The sequence below is a fragment of the Trachurus japonicus genome, chromosome 5 (assembly GCF_045865225.1).
Source record: "Trachurus japonicus isolate A0001 chromosome 5, Traja_1.0".
NCBI classification, from domain to species: domain Eukaryota; kingdom Metazoa; phylum Chordata; class Actinopteri; order Carangiformes; family Carangidae; genus Trachurus; species Trachurus japonicus.
Window position 1 is genome coordinate 317,763 of NC_140911.1, and position 27,421 is coordinate 345,183.

The 27,421-nt window shown below is 43.7% G+C and overlaps 1 long non-coding RNA gene across 1 annotated transcript; it reads right to left on the reverse strand.

Moving 5' to 3' along the window:
* Positions 1-15,412: 15,412 nt before the first annotated feature.
* On the reverse strand, positions 15,413-16,187 carry LOC146986699 (uncharacterized). The gene is made up of 3 exons (XR_015035890.1): positions 16,033-16,187; positions 15,866-15,936; positions 15,413-15,556 (listed from the first exon to the last, which is right to left on the reverse strand). It is a non-coding gene; the product is annotated as an uncharacterized LOC146986699 (long non-coding RNA).
* Between the last annotated feature and the right edge of the window lie 11,234 nt (positions 16,188-27,421).

Consider the following 27,421-nt stretch of genomic DNA (forward strand, 5'->3'; position numbering starts at 1 on the left):
GCCACTAGAGCAGCGGCGGCGGCGGCGGCCAAGCACCGGGGTCTGTGAAGCGGATTCATGGAGCCTGGTTGTCCCGAGTCCCGACATGATTCACTCACAACACTCAACACAGTTGGCTCACACACCCGGGGAAGGACATCCTGGCAGTGAGGGTGTGTGAGCCCGGCCGCCGCCGCCGCTGGGGTAAGGCGATCAGTGAGCTTCGCCTTCCCCGCCGTAGCAGCAGCGGCGGCGGGGAAGGCCGGGCTCACACACCCAGGGAAGGCCATACTGGCAGCATAGTTAAGAGGAGAAACTTTCTGCTTCTAGTTTAGGAGCAGCGCAGCGGCTCGCGGCTGCAGCTCTGTTCACTTCATACACTGACTCCATTCTCAGTGTATGAAGTGAACAGAGCTGCAGCCGCGAGCCGCTGCGCTGCTCCTAAACTTAACAACAACAAGAAGCAGAAAGTTTCTCCTCTTAACTGCCAGGATGTCCTTCCCCGGGTGTGTGAGCCACCTACGGCCGGGCACCGGGGTCTGTGGAGCGGGTTCATGAATCCGCTTCACAGACCCCGGTGCCCGGCCGCCACTAGAGCAGCGGCGGCGGCCCCAGCACGGGAACTGCCCATTGGTCCGACCTCCCATTGGTTCGACCTCCAGTTACTCCGATAAAATCAACCACAAGTCAGACCAATAAGAGGTCGAACCAGTGGGTGGTCCCGTTAGTTCGAACTGTCATCGCTACTTTGTGACAAGCTCTTCCATTGATAGGAGCATGCAGCTTTCTCTCTCTCTCTCTCTCTCTCTCTCTCTACGCACATCACACACATACACGTGCGGCCCAGAATATCACCATATTCAGTCAGAGAGCCAGATCATGTCAGATCGCGCACAACCATCATAAATGCTGATCAAGATGTGTAAACTGATAATCAAAGCCCCCCCTCCCAGAGTACAGAGTAAAAGAAATACACTTTTTTTTCTCCTCCCCCCTCCGCTCGAGCACGGCTGAACCTGGCCGGCTTGAGCTCACTTCACGGGCGCGAGCCTGCTGCAGCCGCTGCTGCTGCTGGCAGCAGACTGAGAGAGAGAGAGAAAAAAAAAGTAAATTTCGCTTTGGTTAGGTTCAGGCAATGAAGAAAGGAGTTGGTTAAGTTTAGTAAAAACAGCAGGTAGAGGCTAGACAGGCTGGAAGCATAATGAGCGTTATATGTTATTAATATGAAGTGCTTGTTTTGCAGTTAATTATGCACATGATCCGTTTGATCCCAGAAAGGAAAAAAGGATCAATGCGCAGCCTCTGTTTCCTTTCTGATTGCGTCCGTCTGTCTGTTCGGAGTGGGAGAGAGAGACAGAGAACCCAATCCACCTGTCTGTAATGTAAGTTTGATTTGATATGAGTGTCTATGGAGCTAGAACAGTCTCATAATGAATAAATGCACACAGAAATTCATAAATGCACATCAAAGTTTCACAAATGTATTTGGGGATTTGTATATACATGTGACTCAAAACACAAATACATTTTCAATGCACACACAAATATGTTTCATTTCGTATGTAAGTAAAAAATATCCACATATAAAAAGTAAGATTCATAAACATATTTCCAATGCACACACAAATCTAAAAAATAATCACAAATACATGAATGTTAAAGTATTTGCAATCTTCATCAAATACGCATTTGGGGCTTGTTACATTCATATATGAACTGTTGGACCTGTATTTACAAAGTGCTTTTAATTTGTAAACCTCCCTGCATTTGTGTGTGAAACTTTTGAGACTCCCCTGACGTGACTCTGATCCACAAATGCGTTTTTTCTAAGAGGAGGTTGTCTGTAGCCAATCAGATGTCTCCCTCCTTTACAGCCAATCACGTGAGTGTCTCCCCCCACGAGGGGTGTTTATGTCATTAAAACGCGCACCGCAGGCAGGCAGCCCGTGCTGTTTGGACGAGAGGCTAACCCTAGCTTCAGGCTCAACGATGTGCAGAGCGGCTAGGCTGCTGCTTACACCGTTAGCATCTACAACTCGAGGTAAACTTTATAAATACGTTACAGTAATCTCAGAATCTTATTATGTCCATGTTTGAACTACACGATTATCCCATAAGGAGTAATGTCATATTATTGTAGCCGATGTTAGCATTAGGCTAATAAGCTAATGTGAAGCTGTGAAACATATTTTGATAGTGTTTTAAATTGTTTTACAGAACCGGAGACTTAAGTTTCTGTCTTGTCTCAAACTGTAAAGCTGCAACACAGAAACTGTCATGGACTGAGACTGGTGGGTGACGGCTCCTGGACTCGATGTTACCTCACCTGCTGCCTGAATCACCGATGATCGGCTACTGGAGCTCCACGTTACACTGCATTCACCCAGCTATTAGCTATTATTTTACATTCCTATTATATATATATTTGTATATGCACATATCTTTTGCAGGTTACCAAAATGATGTTGCACTGGAAATTCAGCTAATACAATACAAGCTTGTCTGTTGACAGTATGGCTCACCTTTACATCATCCACAGCTTATAAAACGTTTTCAATGCTGTGAAATGCTAAAATTACTAGTGCAGTTTAAACATGAAATTAATTTACTAAGATTTGCTTCACTGAATTTTAATGGGCCAGATCTGTACAGTAACATGAACACCACGACACACTGCTGTAATCAATAATAAATTCCAGGACTATTTCTATGAATGCTTTCACTACACACAAGAAAAATACAAATGTTTAATCTTGTTACCCTCCTTGAAATAATAAAGCATCCAGAGATGAATATCAGAGCTTGTGCTTTCCTGATGTTTCTTGTCAACTAATCTATGATACTGAAAACAATAATTCACCAAAGTGTCACATTACATTGACCATGAGGTTATGGTAAATATGTAAAAGAAATACTACAGTTTAATCACAGTAACTTTCTTTATTATTACATGTTCAATGATAACAACCATGGACTGAATAAAGCATTTGTATTAACTGGACTATGAAAATAGCTGCTTCCAAATCTTCACTGTCAATTTTAAGTTCACCCTAAAAAGTGTGAGGTCAAATGTGGACATAGAATAATAAAACAGTTGGTCTGTTCTCTCATCAGAGGTTTTCTGGTTTCATCATCATAGCAGCTCCACACATGATGTCCTCCTTCTGTTGGCACCGGTCACTCAGCTCTCACAGTGGCTCCTTAGAATCACAGAAAAACACAAGAACTTAAATTAAAACATTGTTGAGAGGTGCAGGACTGTCTGCTTCAGTTTAAGCCATTTGTGTGTGAATTCACAGCAGTAAATGACAAACCCCCACCTCTATTGGTATTAGGGGTGTCAACGTTTACAATTTTTTCTACACGTGTAACCGGAGATAGAGAGGAGACGGAGGAGTGAAGCCAGTTTAGTGGGTTAGCGAGGTTGAGTCTAAAGCCAGGCTCTACAAAGGTGTCTCTCGTTTAACCCGGCTAGATCACCATGGTAAATGCTTAGCTCATAACCTGGTCCCGACCAGGTTATATTCAGAGTTTAATAATAAAATCGGCTATAAAAGCGCAGCTGTTTAACTATGTAACTCATTTACAGCTGGCGTCATTTACTTTGAAAGTCTAGTGGAACTGGATGCGCTGATCCGCTGCTGTTGACTTTCTCTCTGAGCGTCTCCGCCTGCAGATGTTCAGCTGAGGGAAGACGCTGCTCAGCTGCTGAGCCGAGCGTCAGGAGCAAGTTGATAAACTTCGTAGTACCGTATTAACTCTGGGGGGACCGCGGGCTAGAGGTTTTGTTAAGCTGGAACATGAACATGAACTAGCTATGCCTCCTTCGCAGTACAAACCGGAGGAGTCTGTGTTTTTTTCCCCTCTGCCTTTATTTAGAAAGGTCAGCTGGAGAGAGACGGGTAGGCTACGCGGAGATAAAGTGAGGGGGGATTGACACGCAGTTCCATTATTATCTGAAGCTTTCAGGCAACGTTATCACCCCTAAAAATACTATATTGGTGAGAAATGAAGGAGGAGGAGGGAAAAAAGGCGTGTAATCGATTATTGATTTTTCTAAACGGTTATGATTTGTTATCCGTGTATCCGTTTACACGTGTAGATGTTGACACCCCATAATTGGTATTTATCAGTACAGTATGACACCAGCAAGATAGTAAGTTCATGGATAAACCTGGGGGCTTGAGACCGATCCTACCGATCACTGCCAACATGACGCCGTGGTTGTTAAATGTTAAACCGTATTTATCTCGGTCGGTAAAAGTCGGAGACGAGCTACGGTTAACATGGCTAACACGGAGCTAACCGCCAGCTAACACGGAGCTAACGGCGAGCTAACGTTAGCCGTGTGTAGCAAAGTGAATCGGTTATTCACATTAACTCTAAAATTAACTTGTCTGGGACGGTGACAGTCTCATGTTCTCCAGTCAAAACACACAGGAGAACACACGGGAAAGTAATTTTATTTTACTTTCTGTCACTGAAAACATGTTTCAGACCTGATTTAACGTCACGATTCATGCTAAACAGTCATTCATATTTCTGGAATATGACTTATGTAAAAGATTCACAAGAAATTAGTACTTTTTACTTACACTTGAACTGCCAGAGGCCATCTTTCGTCTCCAAGCGGCGCCGTCCGGCTAGCTTCCAGCCTCTCGTTCAAACAGCACGGGCTGCCTGCCTGCCTGCGGTGCGCGTTTTAATGACATAAACACCCCTCGTGGGGGGAGACACTCACGTGATTGGCTGTAAAGGAGGGAGACATCTGATTGGCTACAGACAACCTCCTCTTAGAAAAAACGCATTTGTGGATCAGAGTCACGTCAGGGGAGTCTCAAAAGTTTCACACACAAATGCAGGGAGGTTTACAAATTAAAAGCACTTTGTAAATACAGGTCCAACAGTTCATATATGAATGTAACAAGCCCCAAATGCGTATTTGATGAAGATTGCAAATACTTTAACATTTATGTATTTGTGATTATTTTTTAGATTTGTGTGTGCATTGGAAATATGTTTATGAATCTTACTTTTTATATGTGGATATTTTTTACTTACATATGAAATGAAACATATTTGTGTGTGCATTGAAAATGTATTTGTGTTTCGAGTCACATGTATATACAAATCCCCAAATACATTTGTGAAACTTTGTTGTGCATTTATGAATTTCTGTGTGCATTTATTCATTATGAGACCGTTCTAGCTCCATAAGTGTCAAGGTTTAATTACGGACACCAATGAGCGCGCAGCAGTGCGTAAAAGTCGTGCGTAATGACAGCTCCTCGTTGGTGCAACACAATAAACTGCACCTCTTCTTCCACTTGTGTCTTATTGACAGGTGGAGCCTATATGAATAATGATATAAATGCATAGTGAACGGTAAGAATGGAGAGTTTGACTAATAACTAGTCCAGTTCGAACTAATGAGGACCTCCCATTAGTTCGAACTCTCATTACTCCGATTGTCGGACCAATGGGAGGTCGAACTAATGGGAGGTCGAACCAGTGCCATGGACCCCCAAGCACCGGGGTCTGTGAAACGGATTCATGAAGCCTGGTTGTCCCGACATGATTCACTCACAACACTGCGGCTGTAACGTTATGTTGTGTGTGTTGTAGCCTACTTTTCACGGTTAAATTATCACCGCGACACACACACACAGAGCGGCGAGTCAGTTAATACGTAGTAGCCCCCTGCTACGAACATACAGCGGCTAACCAGCTGCTACTTCCCCGTAAGCAGAAGCGATTGCACCGGGGAAACATGTTGCTTGGCAACCATGTCAACCACACATTCTATGATTATTTCATTATCACGAGAAAACGGTCTTTGTTATCTCGAGATAACGAAATAAATTAATTCGTTATCACGAGAAAACAGACTTTGTTATCTCGAGATAACGAAATAATAAGTCGTTATCACGAGAAAACGATAATAAAAAAATTTATACGGACTTGGCCCTTTAGGGCTTCCGTAGATAATAGCAGAAGGTGACATTTTAGAGTGCACATCTAAAAAAAAAAAGAAAAAAAACACCAGAGTGACATCAAAACCCTAGGAAACCCAGTTCCACAAATAATACATAGAAATCATATTTACATTTTTTAAATTTAACACAAATCATTTTATTAAAGTCAAATAATATTTTTCTTATATGAAAATAGCCTTTTAAACTATTCTAAGTTGCAGCTCTTATGTAGATAAAAATATGACAGTACAGTAAATATGCCATTAGTCTCCTATACTCCCTTCCACTACCAATGCCGCTAAGTTTCAGCCATGTCTGTGTGCAGCCTATATCTTCCACACAAACACACACACACACACCTCACAGTGACAGTCCTTAGACGAGACATACAAACAACACAAAAAGGAAGCGAACCACAATAAAATAACCTCTCACAAGTTTCAACACGAAATACAACAAGTAAATAATTAGTTTGCATGTTTTACCAACTCTGGACGAGTGTATGTTGTTTCGATGAGAAGGGAGCAGGAAGTCTAGCGTCATGCATAAAAGGGAAGTGAGTGCCTTGAAAGAGAAGAGAAAGTGTGGCGCCGTCCCATTTCTCTACACTTGACTCAGTGCGCTTGGTTACGCACACACTTGTGTGTGGATGTGTTGATGTTTTGCTGCTGCAAGCATGTATTAAGTGGCCAATCGCACAGGGATATTTAAAAGCAATCGGGACATTCTTGACAAGTGCAGCCTGTGCGGGAGTGTACCTATGTTCCCCGGGTCCTATGTTCCCCGGGTTCTATGTTCCCCTATAGGGGAATATAGGACCCTCTTTTTGAAAATGGGTCCCTTGTTCCCCGTTTTTCCCAAAAAGGGTCCTATGTTCCCTGGTCACAATACATACTGGGGAACATAGGACCCTTTTTCTGAAAAAGGGTCTTATGTCCCCCGCTGTTGTCGGTCGATGGACTCTCTCTACTTATCTGGACTCTCTCTATCTGGCCTGTCTAGCCTCTACCTGGTCTTTTTTACTAAATTTAACCAACTCTTTATTGCCTAAACCCAACCAATGGGACAATTAGCCTACACTTCTCACTCAAAGTCGCAACTCAACTTCTCACTCAAAAATAGGCAAAAATATGCCAAGTCACTCACAACTCCACTTCCAGCTATATGTACAAAAATTGCGTGTTCCCCGGGTCCTTTTGGGGAAAAGTGCCTGGACACAGAGGGGGACATAGGGGCGCATGACGTCTGTCCGACTACCCATTTCTCCGACCACCCATTTCTCCGACTCCGACCATACATTTCTTTATTTTTGCGTCATCAGTCCGACCTCCCACTTCTCCGACTTAAGTAGCCCTAACCCTTAACCTTACCCTAAACCTAACCTCAACACTGTAGAATGGGTAGTCGGAGAAATGAGCCGTCGGACTTGTGGGCAGTCGGACTGACGTATGCTCCCCGGGACATAGAACCCTTTTGGGGAAAAGTGGGGAACATAGGACCCTTTTTTAGAAAAAGGGTTCTATGTTCCCCTGTCCCATACAAAGTGGGGAACATAGGACCCGGGGAATATAGGGATGACCCCCTGGATCACAGTCTCTTCTACTCCAAAAGTGTCTGTATGCGCAAGATTCAAATCTTAAATGTGTAAGCCCAACTCTGTAAGTAAATAAAACAAACAAGAAAAACGAAGGAAAAAAAATACAATAAAATAAAAACATGAACAGAGCATGATCTATATAAAATATGACATTAAAAAGTCATAATTATGTAATCCAGGGATAAGGAAGGAAGATATGTTATAGTAAAAGGAAGAGTAGAGCATTAACTAGTAACATTAGTAAACATATATGCACTTCCGGAAAGTGACAAATCCTTTTTAAAATGCCTATTCGATGACATCATAGCAGAAACGGGGGGTATTTTTGGTTTGTGGGGGAGACCTAAACGTTATTAGAGACTGCAAAATAGATACAACTAGTTTCAAAAAGAATTAAATGCATTTGACAAGATTCATAAACATACCTTTGGAGGAGATGCAGGAATGATTGATGCTTGGAGGAGTCCACATCCCCTGGACAAAGACTTCACGCATTACTCCGCAGCACAGTCCATTCAAGGATAGATTACTTTTTTATGAATGTAGAGGATAACCATATAGTAAGAGAGTGCAGGATAGGGGGCGCAGATGTGTCAGACCATAACCCACTCTCTATTTAACAATAAATTTAAACAATAGAAGACGGCATACAGTATGGAGACTTAATCTGGGAATTATGAATAATGATCAAACAAGGAGGAAGGTAAAAACGGAAATCGAAAGTTACATAGAGGAAAATAACAATTGCTTTGTAGACCCAACGATTTTTTGGGATGCCATGAATGCAATCGTTAGAGGAAAACTGATAGCTGAAACTGCACATGCAAAAAGAACTAAAGTGGTGACCGGTGAACTCGTACCAGATCGAACTGGTACCACTTCACGGTTGGAAAAATCCGAGTTTCCTTGAACGCACCATAACAGTCCTCGTCGCTACGTCACCACATTCACGGCGTTCCTTGGCTGCACACACAGCCCTTCATGCCGTTCTCTCCCCTCATTGGATAACACTTGTATCCCACAAGGAAAATTTTCTCCTCGGGTTACAGCAGAGCAGAGTGACGGAGAGACTCGTGTTTAGGCTGAAATACTTCATGTAAGTGATTGCTGACGGAAAATAGGACTATTTAGGACTTATATTAACAAAAACATTCCACTGATATCTGCTTTAAAGCTTGAGAGACCCTCTTAGTCAGAAAAGCATTGCTTTTTGGCTATTTGTGACCCTTCTGAATGTCACAGAGCTCTGAATCTTTTGCACACACAATCTACTAGACATTCTGGACAACCTATCAAAGTCTTGGTGTTTTATTCAAGGAAACAGGGTCAAAAAGGTCACAAATCAGTGACCTTTGACACTTGTGAAGGTTGCACGGGTTTGAAATTGCACATGGTGGATGGCCTTAGGCCCCCGGACAAATACATGAAACTTTCAGCCTTATAACCCCAAGGATGTAGACGTTATTAGACAAAAGGCTTCTAAATCTAGGCTTTGAAGGCCGAGAAACGAGCCTGGACAGTCAGCTGTGACCCTTCTGGACGTCCGACAGGTCTGAAATTCTACAGAAACTTTGTCCCTAGTGCTCTGAACAAAATCAAATCAAAATCTCAGCTTCCCGCATCAAAGTCTTAGTGATTTATTCAAGGAAACAGGGTCAAAAAGGTTAAATTTAACACTAATCAGTGACCTCTGACCCTTGAATTCATAATAATGTTTTTCAGATAAAAAATAAAATGTCACTCATTGAATTAAAAATTACAATAAATATGATGTGATGTGGACCAGAAAGATGCTGGTGAAAATTATGAAAAAAAAGAAAAAAAGAAAGAAGTCAAGCCAACTTTTATGCACTTTATTGTTGAATTTTAACAATATAGCACCCTTTTTTTATTCAATGTTGAAAACAAAAAAGATGTTAAGACCTTTTAGTTACTAAGAAAATAATATAAGCTCAATTTGTTTTATTTTTTCATTTGCTGGCAACAGCAAGCTCAACCAATCAGACACGTCGCTGATAAATATGAGGATTATGGGTAATGTAGTGCTTCTCCGTGATATGACATTGGAAACAAAGCGTGTTTTCTTAAAATAAAGTTGATATTACAAAGGGCTTTTGGACTCAGCAGAAGCACATAATATTGTTACACAGTCTTCCTTGGATGGTTACAGCGTTATGGCTAATAATCAGATCTTTCTTCAGAATATTGATTAAACAGAGCAGCTTTTTGAACACGGAAGTGGTCTTCACCTGTAGAATCCACAACCCCCCCCCTCCTGGTCTGACGCAGCTTCCGACAAGGACGTAATTTATTTATTTATTTATTTATTGATTATTCTGCACCAAACACCATGATCACTAAATAAATAAATAAATAACCGAAAGGACGTCCTTGCCGAAAGTTACGTCAGACACAGCAGCATCAGGTTCAATAAAGATTTAAGGAAAAGTTAAAAAAAAAAAAAAAAAAAAAGTTATTCTCTGCTCACAGCGTCCGTCAGTGCCGCAGCCGGGTCGGCTGGATCACTTGCTCTGAGCGTCACATATCGCCGCGAAGGGAACTGCATTGGAATCAACTGAAAGCCAAGCGCGTCAAAACCTGACGAAAAACGGGCACCTAATGAGTCAGGCATGTGACGAGGAGGGACAGTGACCGTTCGTCAGGCTGTTGACGCACTGGGAGTGAGGGAGAAACGGCCCCGCCCCCCTTCGTCAAAATCCGACGATGAGGGATTTGCATTCAAGTCTATGAGTGGCCCTATTCGTCGAGAAACGACCTCGAGGGTACCCCCTCCACGTCAGTATATTGACGTAAGGGGCCTTGACCAAGCGTCAACCGTTTGACGCAAAGGGGTGAGACTGTGTTGGACCGGCCGGATCATCTCATGAACCGCTCCACAATCACTTCATTTACCATCGGCTCCATTTTGCCACATTTCCTCCCTCTTTTTTAACTTTCACTTTGTAATTCTTCCCTTTAGCTTTAGCGTTAGCAGCAGCTCAAACTAACTAGGCTACATGCTCACTACAGCAAGCTGTGTATTACATAAACGGCAGAGAGACAAGCCGCTTATTTCTACCGTGTGATATCAAGGAAATATGACCATAACCGATAGAAAACAATCTTTTTTCACGATCTGGTTTCATCTCCCAGCCGTAGCTGCAGCTCAGTGGAAGCTAACTGGCAACCCAGAGGCTGAAATGCCACAGACGCTGTGACTGGGAGAAAGCGCTGGGTGGCGACACATGCCAACCATAGAAATTCAAAACATAAACATGATTTGCGGTTTGCAAAGAAAAAATTTTAATGCGAATATTTTGGCTGTAGGATTGTTGTTGGTCATGTTATATGAACATTATTCCTGAGTCTCTGTGACATATTAGGACGATTTTACAGCCAGTTGCTTTAGATTTCTTACATATTGTACCTTTTAAGTGGGCTACCATGAATCAATACAAAATTAAAGATCCCCATACAGGTGAGATAGTATCTACTCCAGATGGTATTGAAAATATCTTCCAAAGATATTACCAAGATGTGTATACCAGGGGTTAATTTGAGCCGGATCCTGCCGGAACAAGATCCGGCACCTCTTAATTTTGGCCTCCCTGTGTTCCGGTACCTATTTCGGCAGATCCGGCACCTCTCATAAAAAAAGGAAAAAAAAGAAAAACACATAAAAAATGTTTAAAATAAAATTAAAATAAAATAATAATATGCATGTATTAATTTACAGAACAAATCCCAAAAATGACATGTTTTTTAAGATTTAACGTCATTTGAAATCAACAAACCACGCCCCCGTCACTATTACAGAAAAAAAAATTAAACTTTTGAAATTCGCCGCATCTCAGGAGAAGGAAGAGAGGAAAAACCGTTAGGCATTTCGCAAAAATGTCAAAGAGACAGTTGAATTTACTGTCCTTTTTCAAGAAAAAGGAAGAGTTGCATGACTCAAAACGAGTCAGAAAAGCCGGCGACGAGGGCAGCTGCAGCGGTCACGTTGAAGGTAAAAACCGGCTGCAGCAGGAGGCTAGCGCCGCTAGCCGGGTTCACCGACACCTAGCCAAGCCGGGGCAGGAGGCTGGCACCGTGGCAGCAGCTGGTCAGGTTCACCGCCAGCCGGAGCAGGAGCCAGCTACAGCGCTAGCAGTCAGCCAGGTGGACCACCAACAGCCGGAGCAACAGGCGGGTACCCTGGCATCAGCTAGCCCGGTACAACAGCCGGAGCAACAGGCGAGAACCGCCACCGTGACATCAGCTGGTTCACAGCAGGAAGATTCGGAAGGAGAGGGGAGCGCACTGAGCGGAGGGTTACACCCCGCCTTTCCGAAGCCCCGCCTTTCCGACAATAGACTTCCATTCATCGTAATAGCGGGGTTTTCTATTCTTTCTAAAGACCCCGCTACTCCGAAAAGGCCAGTGGGGGAAACCCCCCCACTCCGAACGGACAGACGGACCTAATCAGAAAGGAACCAGAGGCTGTGCAGTGCGCAGTGCGCAGTGATCCTTTTTTCCTTTTTGGGGTCAAACGGATCATGTGCATAATTAACTGCAAAACAAGCAAATACTTCATACTGTATTAATGACATAATGTTCATTATGCTTCTAGCCTGTCTAGCCTCTACCTGGTCTTTTTACTAAACTTAACCAACTCCTTTCTTCATTGCCTAAATCCAACCAAAGCATCTCCCTCAGTCAGCTGTCAGCACGAGCGGTGGCTGCTGCAGCCTCGCGCCCCTGTGAGCTCAAGCCGGCTTCAGCCGTGCTCGAGCAGAGGAGGGGGGGGGGGGGAGAAAAAAAGTGTATTTCTTTTACTGTGTGGAGATCTCCAACAACGGAGTCTGGGAGAAAGCAAGTGGGACAGATCTGCCTAGTCTCTGAGCAGCGCACGTTTCACAGACAAGCCACAAAGCAGAATGTAAACAACGTCACGCGGTTCAGCACCTTGGACAGCTGCGGGGGGGAGGAGGGGGTGTCGGAGTAGCGGTGTTTCGAAGTGGGGGTATTTCGGAACAGCGGGGTGTCGAAGTGGAGGTGTGTCGGAATGGAGAGCTGTCCCCTGAGCGGAGATGGGACGTCCGGGATGGGATGCACAGTTTGGACAGCTACTCAGTTCAAAGTTAAGCAGAGCTACTACCCCTGGCTTCTTATGAAAAATACAGGTTTTGGCTGCACAACGTGTAAGGCGGTGGGGACTTTGGGGGCAGAGAAGACGGGGGGGATGAAATTCGCAAAAGAGTGGGTTTCATGCACAGTAACCTCATCTGCTCCAGATATTGAAAAACAGCAATGCAATCAGAAAAAAAGTATTTGAACATGCCCGTACCAAGGCTCACCTAGCAGCAGCAAGCATTCTTGAGAAGGCAAAAGTGGACACTTTTCTATAATTAATAGTCAGTCTGAACAGATAGCCACTACAGCTCGCGTATTTCGCACGGCGTACAAGGAGGCTAAACGCCACCGTCCCGCATATGGGTTCGAACATGAGATTGATTGCCAAGAATTAAATGGACTCGATATGGGGAGGATTTTACATTCCAATGTTGCGTGTGTAAACATACAGAACCATATTTCTCAAGAAATGAAAAGAAAACTGTTTGAAAAAATAGTACAGTGCACCCCCAAACTCAGTTTAATGCTGGATGAGTCAACCAGTTTAAGCAAAAAGAGCTGCTTAATAATATACCTTAGGGCTCAGTTGCCTGATATGGACAAGCCTACAAACATTTTTACTGAACTCGTAGAGCTAGATGATCTAACTGCTCATGGTATTGTCCACAAACTGTTGTCTGCGCTGGAGCGCCTGCATTTGACACAGGATTTTCTCTCTAAAACCCTCATTGGAGTAACTTGTGATGGTGCTTATGTTATGTTAGGGCGTAAAAGCGGAGTGGCGAGTCGGCTCCAGGCCATTTTCCCTAACATTACTGTGTGGCACTGCTCAGCCCACAGGCTTGAACTTGCAGTGGCAGACGTAGTGAAAGAGATGGGCGCCATAAATCACTTTAAAATATTGATGGACAAGTTATACGCAGTGTATAGCACATCTAACAAAAACCGAATGGAGCTGAGAGAGTCTGCTGAGAGCCTGGATGTCCAGCTATGCAAAATAGGTCGTATTTTAGACACTAGATGGGTGGCATCGAGTTTTAGAACCGTTGAAGCAGTGTGGAAGAATTATCCAGCACTTTACAAGCATTTCAAAACTGCATCAGAAGATCCCTCCCGTGATAGTGTCACAAAGCAAACATACAGTGGGCTTGCTATGCGCATATCATCGCATGCGTTTGTTAACAACTTAGGCATAATGTGCGATGCATTGCAAGAATTATCCGAGCTCTCAGTCGAGCTTCAAAAACGAGACATTACCATCATTTCAGCACACAAGACAATTTGTCGGGAAATCAGGGTACTTGAGGCCATGTCGGATCGGCCAGGGCGCTACACTGAACTGAGCCAAAGGGGAATTGGGGAAAACTCTTTCCATGGCATCACGCTGAATGGAGGAAAATCAAGCGACAAAACACTCGACCAAGCAGTTTTTCCTAACTGTGGCCAAGAACTTGGAGAATGGCATGTTATCTCAAGGAGGCCGGATGCCAGATAAAACTGGATATAACAAGTTCATTGAGGAGTTGAAGGTGCTTTACGCACAGTACTGGCCCGAGGACGCAGGTGCGCTGTATGGAGAGACTGGGGGAGCATACGTCAGTCCGACGGCCCACCTCTCCGACTACCCATTAATCCGATTTTTATTGGCCCATTGGTCCGACTGCCCATTGCTCCGACCAAAATAATCTCTGTATTCCGACCAGGGCTAAATTCGACCATCCAGAATTCCGACACCGGCGTTACTGTTTGTGTCATTTAATGGAGCAGTGGTAAATGTTTTTGCTGCTCTGCTCTCCCATGTCACTCTTTTACCCCTTGGTTGAAGTGCATGCCACACACACACACACACACACACACACACACACACACACACACGGGGGGCACCAGATGCGCATTTCTCCGTGCTGCGCCTCGGCCCCTCAGCTGTGTGTCTGTGGGTATGTGTATCATGTGAATGTGTGTATTAATTTCTGGCGCGCTCTGTTAAGATGAAAAACACAAATCGCCCAGAGCGCGAGCCTGGCACAGAGGTGCGCGCTCTGGCGCATCTGGCGACAATCGGTTAACGGGGCCGAAAGGAAGCTGGCTCGCTCCGCGGCTATTTTACGTCTGAGGCTTATGTTAAACTCATGTTTTTATTGATACTGTAGCGTCCAACCCGACGTTACTGTCTACAACAACATAACCCTAACTTATGACTGCTCTCCCTTCCCTCCTCTGCTCCTCCTCCCTCACTCACCTACACACAGACGCAGCTGTCTTCCTCACTCTGGCCCCTCAGTTTCTCATCCAACCACCCTACCTGCCCGTACCCTACACATTCACAGTCAGTCAGAAATCACACAACTTAATCATAACAAGAACATTACTGTGGAGTTGCTACAATATTTTCAGTTGTGCAGTATAGGCTATTATTGATTAAAAATGAGCCATAAGTCCCATTACGTGGCATATGATATGTTTGTAGAGCCCGTTGACATGACACACACGTGTCTCGTGTGCAGACGCAACTGATAAATATTTATGCTATAGACGGACAAGCAACAACTTAATTAAACATCAGCTCTCTGATGATGAGTAGAACAGTTGTGAACTAGAAAATTTCCTCTCGGGAAATTTTAAAAGGGCCACGGGGCTACTGCCGGAGTGTGTACATTATGATGAGATTCTTCAGAGATTTTAAACAATTAATACTAGTAACCTTATGACATTATATACTGTAAAAGGAGCACACCTACAACAAACGTTCCTTTTTCAAGTATTTATTTATACAGCAACCTATGCCCTTTCAACCTCAAATGTGTGGGTGACAAAGTCACAAAAAATGATGAAAAAGGGGTGCAGGCAGAGTTGAGTTAAGCGAGAGGGCAGTGATGATCTTCCATGTTGTCTGCAAATACACAAACACAAAAAAACATCTGTAAGACACCAACATGAATCAAGTCAATTTAAAGTAATCAAGATACAGTACAGTTTTGTACTCGTGGGTAAATGTCTCTTACTTTTCTTCTGCTGGCTCGCTGTCTTGGTATTTGGTCCTCATCTTCCAAGATCTGTTGTCATCCTCCCTAAAATATTTAACACATTGTCCAGTAACAGTTATCAAAATGTTTAAGAATTTATTCACAGATACACAGACACAACCTACATTGACAATTGTCATGAAATCAATGACAATGCACGGGTAAATGTCTCTTACTTGTCTGTTGGGTTGCTGTCTTTAGCTCTGGTCCTCTGGAGGTCTTCTTCCTGGATCTGTGGCCATCCTCTCTAGATTAATAAAGCACAAGTTACAGTTAAATCAAATCTTGCTTGATCATTTGATCACACTACAGTCAGTAAAACACATTGGAAAGTGTTGCTCACTCATCATCTGTTGGGATGTTCTTTCCTCTGGGGAGTCCTCTGGAAATCTGCTGTGGTCCTCTTGCATTCTTCTGCCTGGATCTTTCGTCACTCTTACAGGAACATAAAGGGCAAAGGCATAAATTAGTTACAGGTTTCAAATCATTGTGTAAACATTTGATCACAGAAGTAGACTTCTCACGGCGTGTGAAACTTAAAGAATAAAATTGCAATTAAATTACAAAATAATGAAATATCCCTCCCCTGTTGTTGTTGTTGTTTTTGTTGTTGAGTTGTTGTTACTGGTGAGAGTCCCCTGCAGTCCTGGTCTTCTTCCTGAGATCAGCTGTCTTTGGCATCTCTACTGTGGTCCTCTTGCATTTTTCTGCCTCGATCTTTTGTCACTTTTACAGAAACATAAAAGGCAAAGGCACAAGTAAGTTACAGGTTTCAAAGCATTGTGCAAACATTTGATAATAAACTGGAAAAAATAAAATTGCAGTCAATTAACAAAATAATGAAATATCCCTCCCTTGTTGTTGTTGTTGAGTTGTTGTTACTGGTGAGAGTCCCCTGCAGTCCTCTGGAGGTCTTCTTCCTAGATCAGCTGTCATCTTTGGCATCTCTACTGTGGTCCTCTTGCATTTTTCTGCCTCGATCTTTTGTCACTTTTACAGAAACATAAAAGGCACAAGTAAGTTACAGGTTTCAAAGCATTGTGCAAACATTTGATCATAAACTGGAAAAAATAAAATTGCTGTCAATTAACAAAATAATGAAATATCCCTCCCTTGTTTGTTGTTGTTGTTGTTGTTGTTACTGGTGAGAGTCCCCTGCAGTCCTCTGGAGGTCTTCTTCCTGGATCAGCTGTCATCTTTGGCATCTGCAGCTTCATTGTTACGGCTTCCCCTCAGACATGCAGGCATACGTGGCAGGAGGAGGCGTGGCAATAGTACAGGGCATTAAATACCTGAGTATTCATGAAGACAAAAAATAAGTTATTACAACAGACATTATATTACATTGGACATTATCACAGTAGTTTTGTCACACAGTGCTAAAGACTACTTACCTGTCTGCTGGGTAGCACCGTCCTCAGCTGTGGTCCTCTGGAGGTCTTCCTTCTCGGTCTGTGGTTCCTTGATAGATAGACAAACATGATAAAGGTAACTTAATTTGCATTTTAATTGTTTTAGAGAAAAAGAGAGACTTACTTTGTGATGGAGGAGGTTGCACCAGCAGCTTGGTCTGCATCTTCACAGTGGGAACTGACATCATCCACTTGGGGGAAAAAAGAAAATCAATTGGTCTAGTGCAAGTTGATTAACATTAACATCATGTTTCACATCAAACTTAATCTTGTGTTTCCCTTTACCTGGTCCTCGTCCCTCCTCCACTGCTGTCCCTACTCAGTCTGCCTCTTTTAGCTGTGTAGAAAGCTGCTGCTGCAGCTGCAGCTTCCTGTCTTGAGCTCCCTGTCTTACATGTGAATTAATACACTGACACTGTCCTTCTCATCATCTCAATGTCTCAGATATTGCTGACCCCGTATAAATAAATAAATAAATAAATAAATACACATTTAAATAGATGAATAAATAGTTACATAAATAGTTGAATAAATAGATATAAACAGATACATTCGTACATAAATAGATATATAAATAGATACATAAATATATACAGACTTGGACTTGATTAGAATGATCATTATCATGTGACCTGACAATTTCCAGCCAACACATAACACCATAATTAGTGTGTAGAGTAACTTAGATTTGGTTTACACACTTAACAATTAAAATGAAGACAGCATGCACCCATGGAGCCTGCTCGATGGGAACATGCCTAGACACAACATGTATATGAAAACAATTACACAAACCATGAAACAAAATGCACCCAAATATATACAAGTGATTAGATTTTTCAGACAGACTAAATGAAATGCACCCAGAATGATGACAGCATTATTATGCACCCAGAGACAGCCATTTTTTTTTGTACCCAGAGCCAGTAGATACAAAGAGATCAAAAGTCAGCTCTTGGCTGGAATAAATAACATTAAATAAAGTTAATCACAGCATGTGATTGATAAATAGATTAATAAATAACATGAAATAAATAAAGTTAAAATACATTCAATGTACAATCACAGCATGATTTGTGATTGATTGATCAATAAATAAATAAATAGTATAAATACATAAATAGTATAAATAGAACATGCACCCAGAGATTATTTTTTTCAGACAGACTAAATGAAATGCACCCAGAATGATGACAGCATTATTATGCACCCAGAGACAGACATTTTTTTTTGTACCCAGAGCCAGTAGATATGAGATAAAAAGCCAGCACTTGGCTGGAATAAATAACATTAAATAAAGTTAATCACAACATATGTGATTGATAAATAGATTAATAAATAACATGAAATAAATAAAGTTAAAATACATTCAATGTATAATCACAGCATGATTTGTGATTGATTGATTGATCAATAAATAGTATAAATACATAAATAGTATAAATAGATCATGCACCCAGAGATTGCTTTTTTCAGACAGACTAAATGAAATGCACCCAGAATGATGACAGCATTATTATGCACCCAGAGACAGCCATTTTTTTTGTACCCAGAGCCAGTAGATATGAGATAAAAAGCCAGCACTTGGCTGGAATAAATAACATTAAATAAAGTTAATCACAACATATGTGATTGATAAATAGATTAATAAATAACATGAAATAAATAAAGTTAAAATACATTCAATGTACAATCACAGCATGATTTGTGATTGATTGATTGATTGATTGATTGATTGATTGATTGATTGATTGATTGATTGATTGATTGATTGATTGATTGATCAATAAATAAATAAATAGTATAAATAAAACCATTGAATGAAATGTTAAATTATGACATTTTTGTTTCACATAAGACATAATTAGCACTTTTTTGGCAGAATGTGTTGGCTGGAGAGGCTTTACCCAGTCAAAGTACAATAAACTGGACTGTGATAACTGTAATATGTTTCTAGAACACCTGACTGAAGACACTTATCCGGATGTGAAATATAAATGTGATCAATCAGGGTGTTCTTTTCAGTTGTGGAGTCTGTGATCAACTGAGTGTAACCTCTGGACTGGAACAAATCTCTGATGCTTTTCTTTCCTTTTGACAAGAGATCCTCATTAAAGTCCCCACAAACAACAATGGGCTCGTGATTAAGTAATTCCAGTGAGTCCAAGAGGCTTTTCATGTTTGGCAGAAATTTTCCCAAACTGAAATTTGGTGGTTTGTAAACAGTCGCCAATAGCACTTTGACTGGAGCCTCGATTTTCACAACAACAAACTCTAAATCAGTGACATCTTGCATGTATCTGCGAGGCTCTGCTTGAACATCGCTTTTGCAGTACACTGCAACTCCACCTCCATCTTTTTTTGCCATGTCCACACAGGTGTTGTAAGACACCTGTCTGCTGCGTGTGAACATGTCGTATCCCTCCAGCTGGAAAACTGGGGACACAGAGGACCCTGACAGATGTGTCTCTGTGAGGCACAACACATCTGCAAGTCTGAGTTCATGATGTGCTTTCAGGTCCACAATGTGAGATGGAAGTCCTTGTGTGTTGTGGTGGATGATTGTCAAAGTCTTTAGAGTTTGGTCCATTGATTTACAAAGAGTCAACAGGGGTCTAGCACTCTGGAAAGATGCATGAGTCATACTTTCCAGAGCTGTCTTGATTTCGGGGTCAGCATATATCTTTTTCTCATCAAAGTCTGTAATGGTGAGACCTTGAAGGGAAGTTGTTCGGCTCAGAGCGACGTAAGCCATTCCTGGTTCGAAAACACGTTTGAGGGACACGACTGCCGACGTCATGGTCATGCCTTGCACTTTGTGGGAAGTACATGCAAAGGCCAACTTCATCGGAAACTGACGTCGAGTGACTCCCTTCTTGCTCGTGCTCTCCTCAAATCTCTCGATGTACACCAAGTCGTCTGAGGGACCCAGGATCTTTTTACGGAACCTCTGTCCTGCTGTAGGATTGTCCAGCCGCAGCCCAATCAGCTTCGCAGCTTCTGGGCCACTTTTACCCATCACAATGTGCTCGATTGTTCCAAATGTCCCATTAACAAGCCCATCCTCCACGTCGAGATTCCTGGTCAGCATAACGCGTACTCCTTGAGCAGCCATTATGTTGTCAGGCAAGTCTCTTTTGCTTCCTTTGAAGTTGTCGAACAAGTTCACCATGCAGCCTGTTCTCGGGTCTTTTCTGTAGTCTTGGGCTGCAATGTCGACAACATTCTTGTGGAGGGCGGCTACGGTACCAACATTGTGATTGTCGACTTCTTTGTTTGTGGCGTAGATGTGTAGCCCGTCTGCTGGACAATCCTTGCCATCAGCCACTGCCTGTGTGAGCAACTGCCGGTCTTCATCGCTCAGACGATCTCCCTTCAGCTTTACTCGAAGGCGGTTCAGGAGTTCAGCAAAAGCTCGATCGTCTTTCTGTCTCATGATCTCTGTCAGGTTGACCATTGTGAAGTAATCCTTCCAGAGATCGAACTCATTCTCCTCATACACACACAGTGGCTTGGCTCTGCCGAGGGGCGGCAGTTGGTAAAAGTCACCTACAGCGAGGACAGACATTCCTCCAAATGGTTTCCTGTTACCTTTGATCTGCTGAAGTCGCCAGTGGACGTAGGCAAACAGCTCTTTGGAAACCATCGATATCTCGTCGATGATGAGAATCTCGGCATTGGCCAGTGCCGCTCTGACGTCGTCTAGTGCATTTCCAAGGCCCTGATATGGTGGCTTCAAGGACCTTGGGAGCTTCAGGATGGAGTGCAACGTTTTGCCTGAGATGTTGAAGGCTGCTGTGCCAGTGAATGCAGTCAGCAGCACTGCAGGCTGGGACATGTCGGCCTTGTCCCGGAATCTGGGGAGCTCACGCAGAATCCTTGTTGCCTCCTGATGAATGCACTTGATGACATGGGATTTGCCACAGCCAGCTCCTCCCGTCATAAAGTAATAAAACGGGTCTGGATCATGGCCCCAGACACGTTTAAAGCACCACTGACGCACGCTGTAGAATATCGATGCCTGTGTCTCATTCAGACTCTGATACATCTTTCTCATGTAGTCTGGACTCAACTCTGGTGCGTCTATTATCGGCATGAAGCCCCTCCTATCGTTGTTGACTTCATAGTCGGGGATGTCTTCGTTTTCTTCATGCTCTGTCTCCAAGGGTTCGCGCTCGGCGAGACACTCCAAGCGGTCCAGTTCCATCTCGGGTGCAAAGGTGTTCCAAGCATTGAGAACTGGACCACACTGCTGAAACTGTTGGAGTGCCGCGTCGATTTTTTTGCCTCCTCCTTCGTATCGTTTCTTGTTGGCGTCTACGATACGTCTGATGTCCCTATCACCCCTTTTGGCGCACTTGTAAAACTCTTCGTAAGTGGGGTATTGTGCATCAGTCAGCTCATCATCAGATCTGTGCGGGAGATAAAGCTTCAGCAGCCGCCTGTAGAACTTCTCTGGTGTTTTCTTTTCTGAGAAGCGAGCAAATCTGATGATGCTTGGTTTGCCTACAGTTCTCTTCTGAATGAACCCTTTCTCATTTTGGAGACGAATGGCACTTTTGCTTTCAGTTTGCTGGCCATACACTACCCTGTACTCTGATGCAAACTCAGCCAGACACATACCTTCGAACGGTCGTCCGACAGGTCGGTCTAAGTACTTTTCAGGCACTCCTGACATCCACACCTCCTCCGAACCTGGTTCCATGTTTTGGAGCCTGTTGATGGGATGACTCATTTTCAGACCGTCCTCATCAGTCTGAAGGAATACAACGGAACGAGAGCACTTCTTCAAGGGTAAGCTGCAAGTGCGAGCTGCAGCTTCTTGAGCGCTGACCTCTCTGTGCTTTGCGTACGCCTGCATGATCTGCTTCATCTCATCGCGCTCATTGACCTTGGATTTTTTGACGTTTTTGATGACCGAGTTGAGGAATTCGGTCATCTCGTGCTCTGGCTTGGAAACATAGGACATCATGTACATTATGCAGCTGAAGTCATCAACCACGTATTGAATGTCCATATTGGCGTTCCAGGCTCGTAGCAGGTCCGGATTGTAGTTGTTGACCCAACAATCATTTGGATCACGCTTCAGCATCACGACATAGCTGCTTGTCAGATGGAAGACGTTGTGCAGGTACTCTTGTTCTGTCATGTTGCATTGGCGGAGCATGTCGGAGAAGCTGCTGAATGACGTGTCTGGTTGCATGAGCATCTCTCTTAGCGGCTTAAGCTTGGACTTGGCTTCCCTTTGCATCATTGATAGCTGTCTCTTCTGCGCCTTCAATTGTGCAGCTGGATCTGGGTTTTCATCTGAGTTGCTGTCTTCATTGGGTGGCCTAGTGATCATCGTTTCTTCCATGGGCAGTTTAGGGAAGCCAAATCTGCAGGAAACATTGCCTTTTTTGCAAGATTTTGAATGTTTCCTGCTGTGCACCTGAACCTCGGATACAATTTTGTGAAGCTCTGGGTCTCTCTTGGGGTCAGGCATCTTGCACGATATGTACTTGTCGATGAAGCTGGTGACGCGGCTGTCAAGATCCTCTTCAAATCTGGGTGCATCTTTGATCCAGACCAGCATGTGAATGTGTGGGCTTCCTCTGGCTTGAAACTCCACACGGTAGAAGTAATCCTCTATTTCACCAATGGGTTTTGCTGCTGAGAGAATGAGGCTGGTCATCAGAGCGTCTACTCTCTTTTCAAACATGCGCATAACTGTGATGGGGTTGCTGCGCAGAATGTCACATTTGGCGTTCCAATCGAGCTCTGAAAAGTCCCCTAGTTCACCCTGCTGAGCTTTAATGACCTGCACGACTTCAGGCCATCTCATCTCAGCAGCAGAAAACGTCAGGAAGAACGTCGGTTTGCCAATCTGCCTGACCATTGCGTGGACATCTCTCAGTGTTCTCTCCCAATAAGCTGGAGTGCCTCTGAGGGGTTGCATGAATCGTGTTGCATCCTTGTCCATGATAAGTCTCTCCAGCTCTTCTTTGTCTTGCAGCATCGAGTTGGTAACTCTGCGGCCGTCCTTGCTTTTGGATTTTCCTTTGCGCATTTGAATTGACATACTGTTGGTGGCCAAGTGTGTCTCTGTGACAAACTGCGCAAAGAAAAGGTAGCTTTGGTCACTGGCAAACCGTGTATCTGCAGCAAATAGCCTGGCATTAAAGTACATGCTGGGGGACAGTTTGATGGTTCTGGCTTCATCTAAAGTGTTCTGTCCTGTTGGAAACTGCACAGGAAAGGCCATGGCTTCTAATTTTGGTATGGAGAAGAAACCTACTGGTTTGTTACCTTGGGCGGGTGCAATGCTGAAAATTCCATCACCATACGAAAGGATTTCCTGTGCAATGTCCGGGGGCTGCATGCAGGTGTCCAGAGCCAGACCAGGTCTCAGCTCCTCTTTTTCTTTGTCACTCTGCTCTGTCTGTGCTGCTGCATTGGACTGGTCTGGCTCATTTTGGCTGTTGAACACCTCTTCTAGGTCTATTTCAGTCTCCTCTGGGTCGCTGTGCTGCTCTGGGGTGCTGTGCTGCTCTGGCTGCGCAGCAACTGCAGTGTTGTGCTGTGAGTCTTCTTCGTCGGCTGACTCATCGTCTTGTAGACTCTCGTAAGTGGCACTGTCATCAATAGACACATTTTTATACTCAGAATGTAGCTGTTTGAGTTTAGCCAGGCCAGCTAGCACATCCTTCATGTTGACGGTGTAGAAGTATTGGTGGCCTTTGTATTTAATGCGTCTTTTTAGTTTTACTTGCAGTAGCTGTGCTTCAGTGTTGGGCCTTGGGAGACTGTTTACAACTGTTTCCATCTCTGATGGAACACACACAACAGCGCCGTGTACAGCTCTCTGTTGTCCTTTTGGCAGAGCGATTATTTTAGCAAAAGGCAGGATTTTAGCAATGAGCTGCCTTTCAAGCACATTAAGTATAGCCAATTCTGGGGGGATGGGTGCTAACTCTAGATTGTTTGCTACTGCAATGGGTGGCATTCTGCCTCTGCTCAGGTGGTTGTCACAGGTGTGGCAGATCCACTCCTGAAGTCTCTCTTGTGGAACAGAGCAGGGGGAAGAGCAGTCATTGTCACAGAAATGAACATAGTTTCCTGTCAAGCATGCGGCTGCCATTTTACTGTGTTTGCTATATTTGCCTCTCTTGCATGGCTTGACCTGATTGGGGAACATCGTTCTGTTACAGATTGTACAGACATATGTAGGGCCATGTCTAATGGTTTCACGGAAGGACGCTATGGCTGCTTCCATCACAGGATCCATCAGGGGCTGGGGAGGTCCCTGGCTAACAATGTTTCTGTATTTTTTTCTAATTCTAAGTGCTTTTTGTATCTTGTGATGAATGCAAAAGGCAGCATTTGTGGCCAGTTGGGTTACTCTACGCTGGCTAACACGTTGTATGCAGCGTAGTCTAAACTCTGGGTCATTACGGTATCTGGTGTTCAGATTTTCCTTTTTCTTTTGCCTGTGGCTCTGGTTGGATGCGTATTTGGTTGTCATGTACATTTTCTTCTTTGCTCCGACTTCAGGATTCATGTATGTCTGGGACATGTATTTTTTCTGTCTGCTCCGGAAAGCAGGATCTGCCTTGTACCTCTCAGTTATGTTTTTTTTCTGTTTGCTCCGGAAAGCAGGATCTGCCTTGTACCTCTCAGTTATGTTTTTTTTCTGTCTGCTGCGGAAAGCAGGATCTGTTGCGTATTTTCGGTTGAGTTTTTCTTTCTTTTTGCCTTGAACTTGGGGATCTGCATAATGACGCTTATGACGTTGTTGCTGATGGTGAGTGTCTTGAGCTAGTTTAATTTTTGCAGCCTGAATCTTTTTCATTCTAAATTCTGGACAGCTGGCATACTTGTTTTTTTCAGTTTCTGTCTTTCTTTTCCTCTTCAGCTCAGGTGCATATTCGTCTTTGCCGTCACTTGCTTTCCGCCCGGCTTTTTGTCGTCGCTCCCTATTCAGCTTGGAGGCATTTGCTGTTTGTGGGACAACTTGTGGGATTGCTGAGGAAGTGTTGATGTGAGCTGCTGGAACCTCTGCTTGTGTTGGGCAGGGGACAGTTTCAGACTGGGTGTCATTGGTTGGGGCAGCTGATTGTTCAGGCTGTTCACTGGGACTGACAGCGTCAAATGAAATGGGCACAAACTCGTAGCTGGCATGAGGTCCACGATTTTTAAACAGTTTGTGCAGGTGGTCAGCCAGGTCACTGAGCTCAGAGAAGGTCATCATGATTGCAGTTCCATAGTGGTGTGGTAAGCCTGCTGCATTTCTTGTGTGTGAATCAAAGACTCCATACCTCCCTGATTTGTCACGGAAAACTGCAATGCACTCTGGAGTTATCATGAGTAAAGCCTGGCTGACTTCTGCTGACAGACACTCTAGCTGTGTGGCAAGGGATCGCCCAAACTGCTCAGTTCCTCCTGGGGTGGGTGGTTGGTCTTTAAGGGGGCCTAGTCTGGCAAAGGACATGTTGACATTGTACATATTTGTGTCTGTCAGCACCTGTTTTGGCATTTCCTCTAATGTCAGGTGGTCATTTTGGAATGTTTTGTCCAGAATTAGCTGCTCTTTAATTCCAACATAGAGTGAGTCTCCCTGTGCCATCACTTTGTCGAGGGCAGTCCTGTTGAACTGACTGCCCTCATTCTGGTATGCCAGGAACGTCAGAGACATGCAGGTGCACTGTTTATTTCTGGAGAATCTTTTGTATCTCTTGGCTCTCTGACTATGACTGGCCCTCACAGTTTCAACACGTTGCTGCTCTGTCCTGGCCGGAACCTGAAATTATGTTATAAAAGGATTGTTACCATTAGCATTACTCTGTTTCACATTAGCATTGCCATTATTATTATTATAATAATAATAATAGTGCTGTAAGTATAAATAATGCAGTTAGGTGGACAGTTCAGCTTTCTTCTAAGTGGGGTTATATGAGGTACTGGCCATGAAGTGTAATATCTGCTGAGAAACACAGCTGCATCGCGCTGCACCGTGACACAGGCAGTAGAGGCTGACATTTTCTCGGGATTCCCGATTCGGGAGTCAATTTATTTTTAATCACGTGATTGGGACGTGACGGGAAAAAATGTAAACGGGAGTGAACGGGACCGGGAGTCAAAGCGCGACATTCAATGAAGCACAAGCCAGGCAGTAGGCTACGTTAAGAACCCGGACGGTGCACTCAAAACGGTCCAAAAGTTCAGTGTGTGGACTGATGTACACTTCACACCCTCAGTCACACTGTCGTGGCTCCCTAGCGGTGTATAACCTGTGTAAATCAACATACCGGTAGGCAATTAAACGTTTTCCGCCAGTCAGAGGAGTCAGCTGATGCGGTGGCGGTGTAATCTCCACCTCGCATTAAACAGCTGATGCACACAAGCAAAAAATAAATAAAGAAGAAGAGAGAGAGGGAGAGAGAAAGGACGAGGAGGGCGTTCTTTATCGCTAATTGAAATAACAAAACAAGACGGTAGATGTGGCGTCAACACATCTACCGTCTTGTTTTGTCTGTCACTCAACCTGCCCTGCAGATCCGTACCTGTCAACACAATAGTTTACATGATGACTGTGTTAATAGAAAAAAACGGGAACAGGACGGGATCGGGAGTGATTTATTCGGGATTTGAACGGGACAGGATTTTTTTTTTACTTTGTCGCGGGACCGGGACGGGACTGGAATTTTTTTGCGGGAGCGGGACGGCAGGGGATTGAAAAAACACTCCCGTGTCAGCCTCTAACAGGCAGTACTATGAATGTTGCACAATTAATCAGCATATTTTTCGCCACCTATGAGAAGTCCTGTCTCAAAATATTACACCTGTTCAGGAGTACGATCTGAAGTACAAAAATTGCAATGCATCAGAAATTTTTTTTTTTTTGTTGTTGTATTTGAAACTAGCCATCTCACCTGCAACTCACTCAGTACTCCTACACACAGGCAGACTCCACAATGAGCTGTATCCCTCATTGGACTGAGTGAGTTGCAGATGAGATGGCCAGTTTCAAATACAAAAAAAAGAAATCCAACCAGCTGATGCATTGGAATTTTTTACTTTATACGATACTCTTACACTGGTGTATGTTTTGAGACTTATCGTATGCAGTGAAAAACATGCTGATTAATTGTCCCTCATCACAACAGTTACTACCTGTGTCTTGGTGCAGCATGATGCACCAGTGCTTTTCAGTCGGGGGCCAGATATTACACTTGATGGCAATTTATACCTCATCCAACCCCACTTCAAAAAAGCTTAACTATCACTTTAAAATGTATATTTAACATCATATTTGACAATTACTTTGCTTAAACACACATC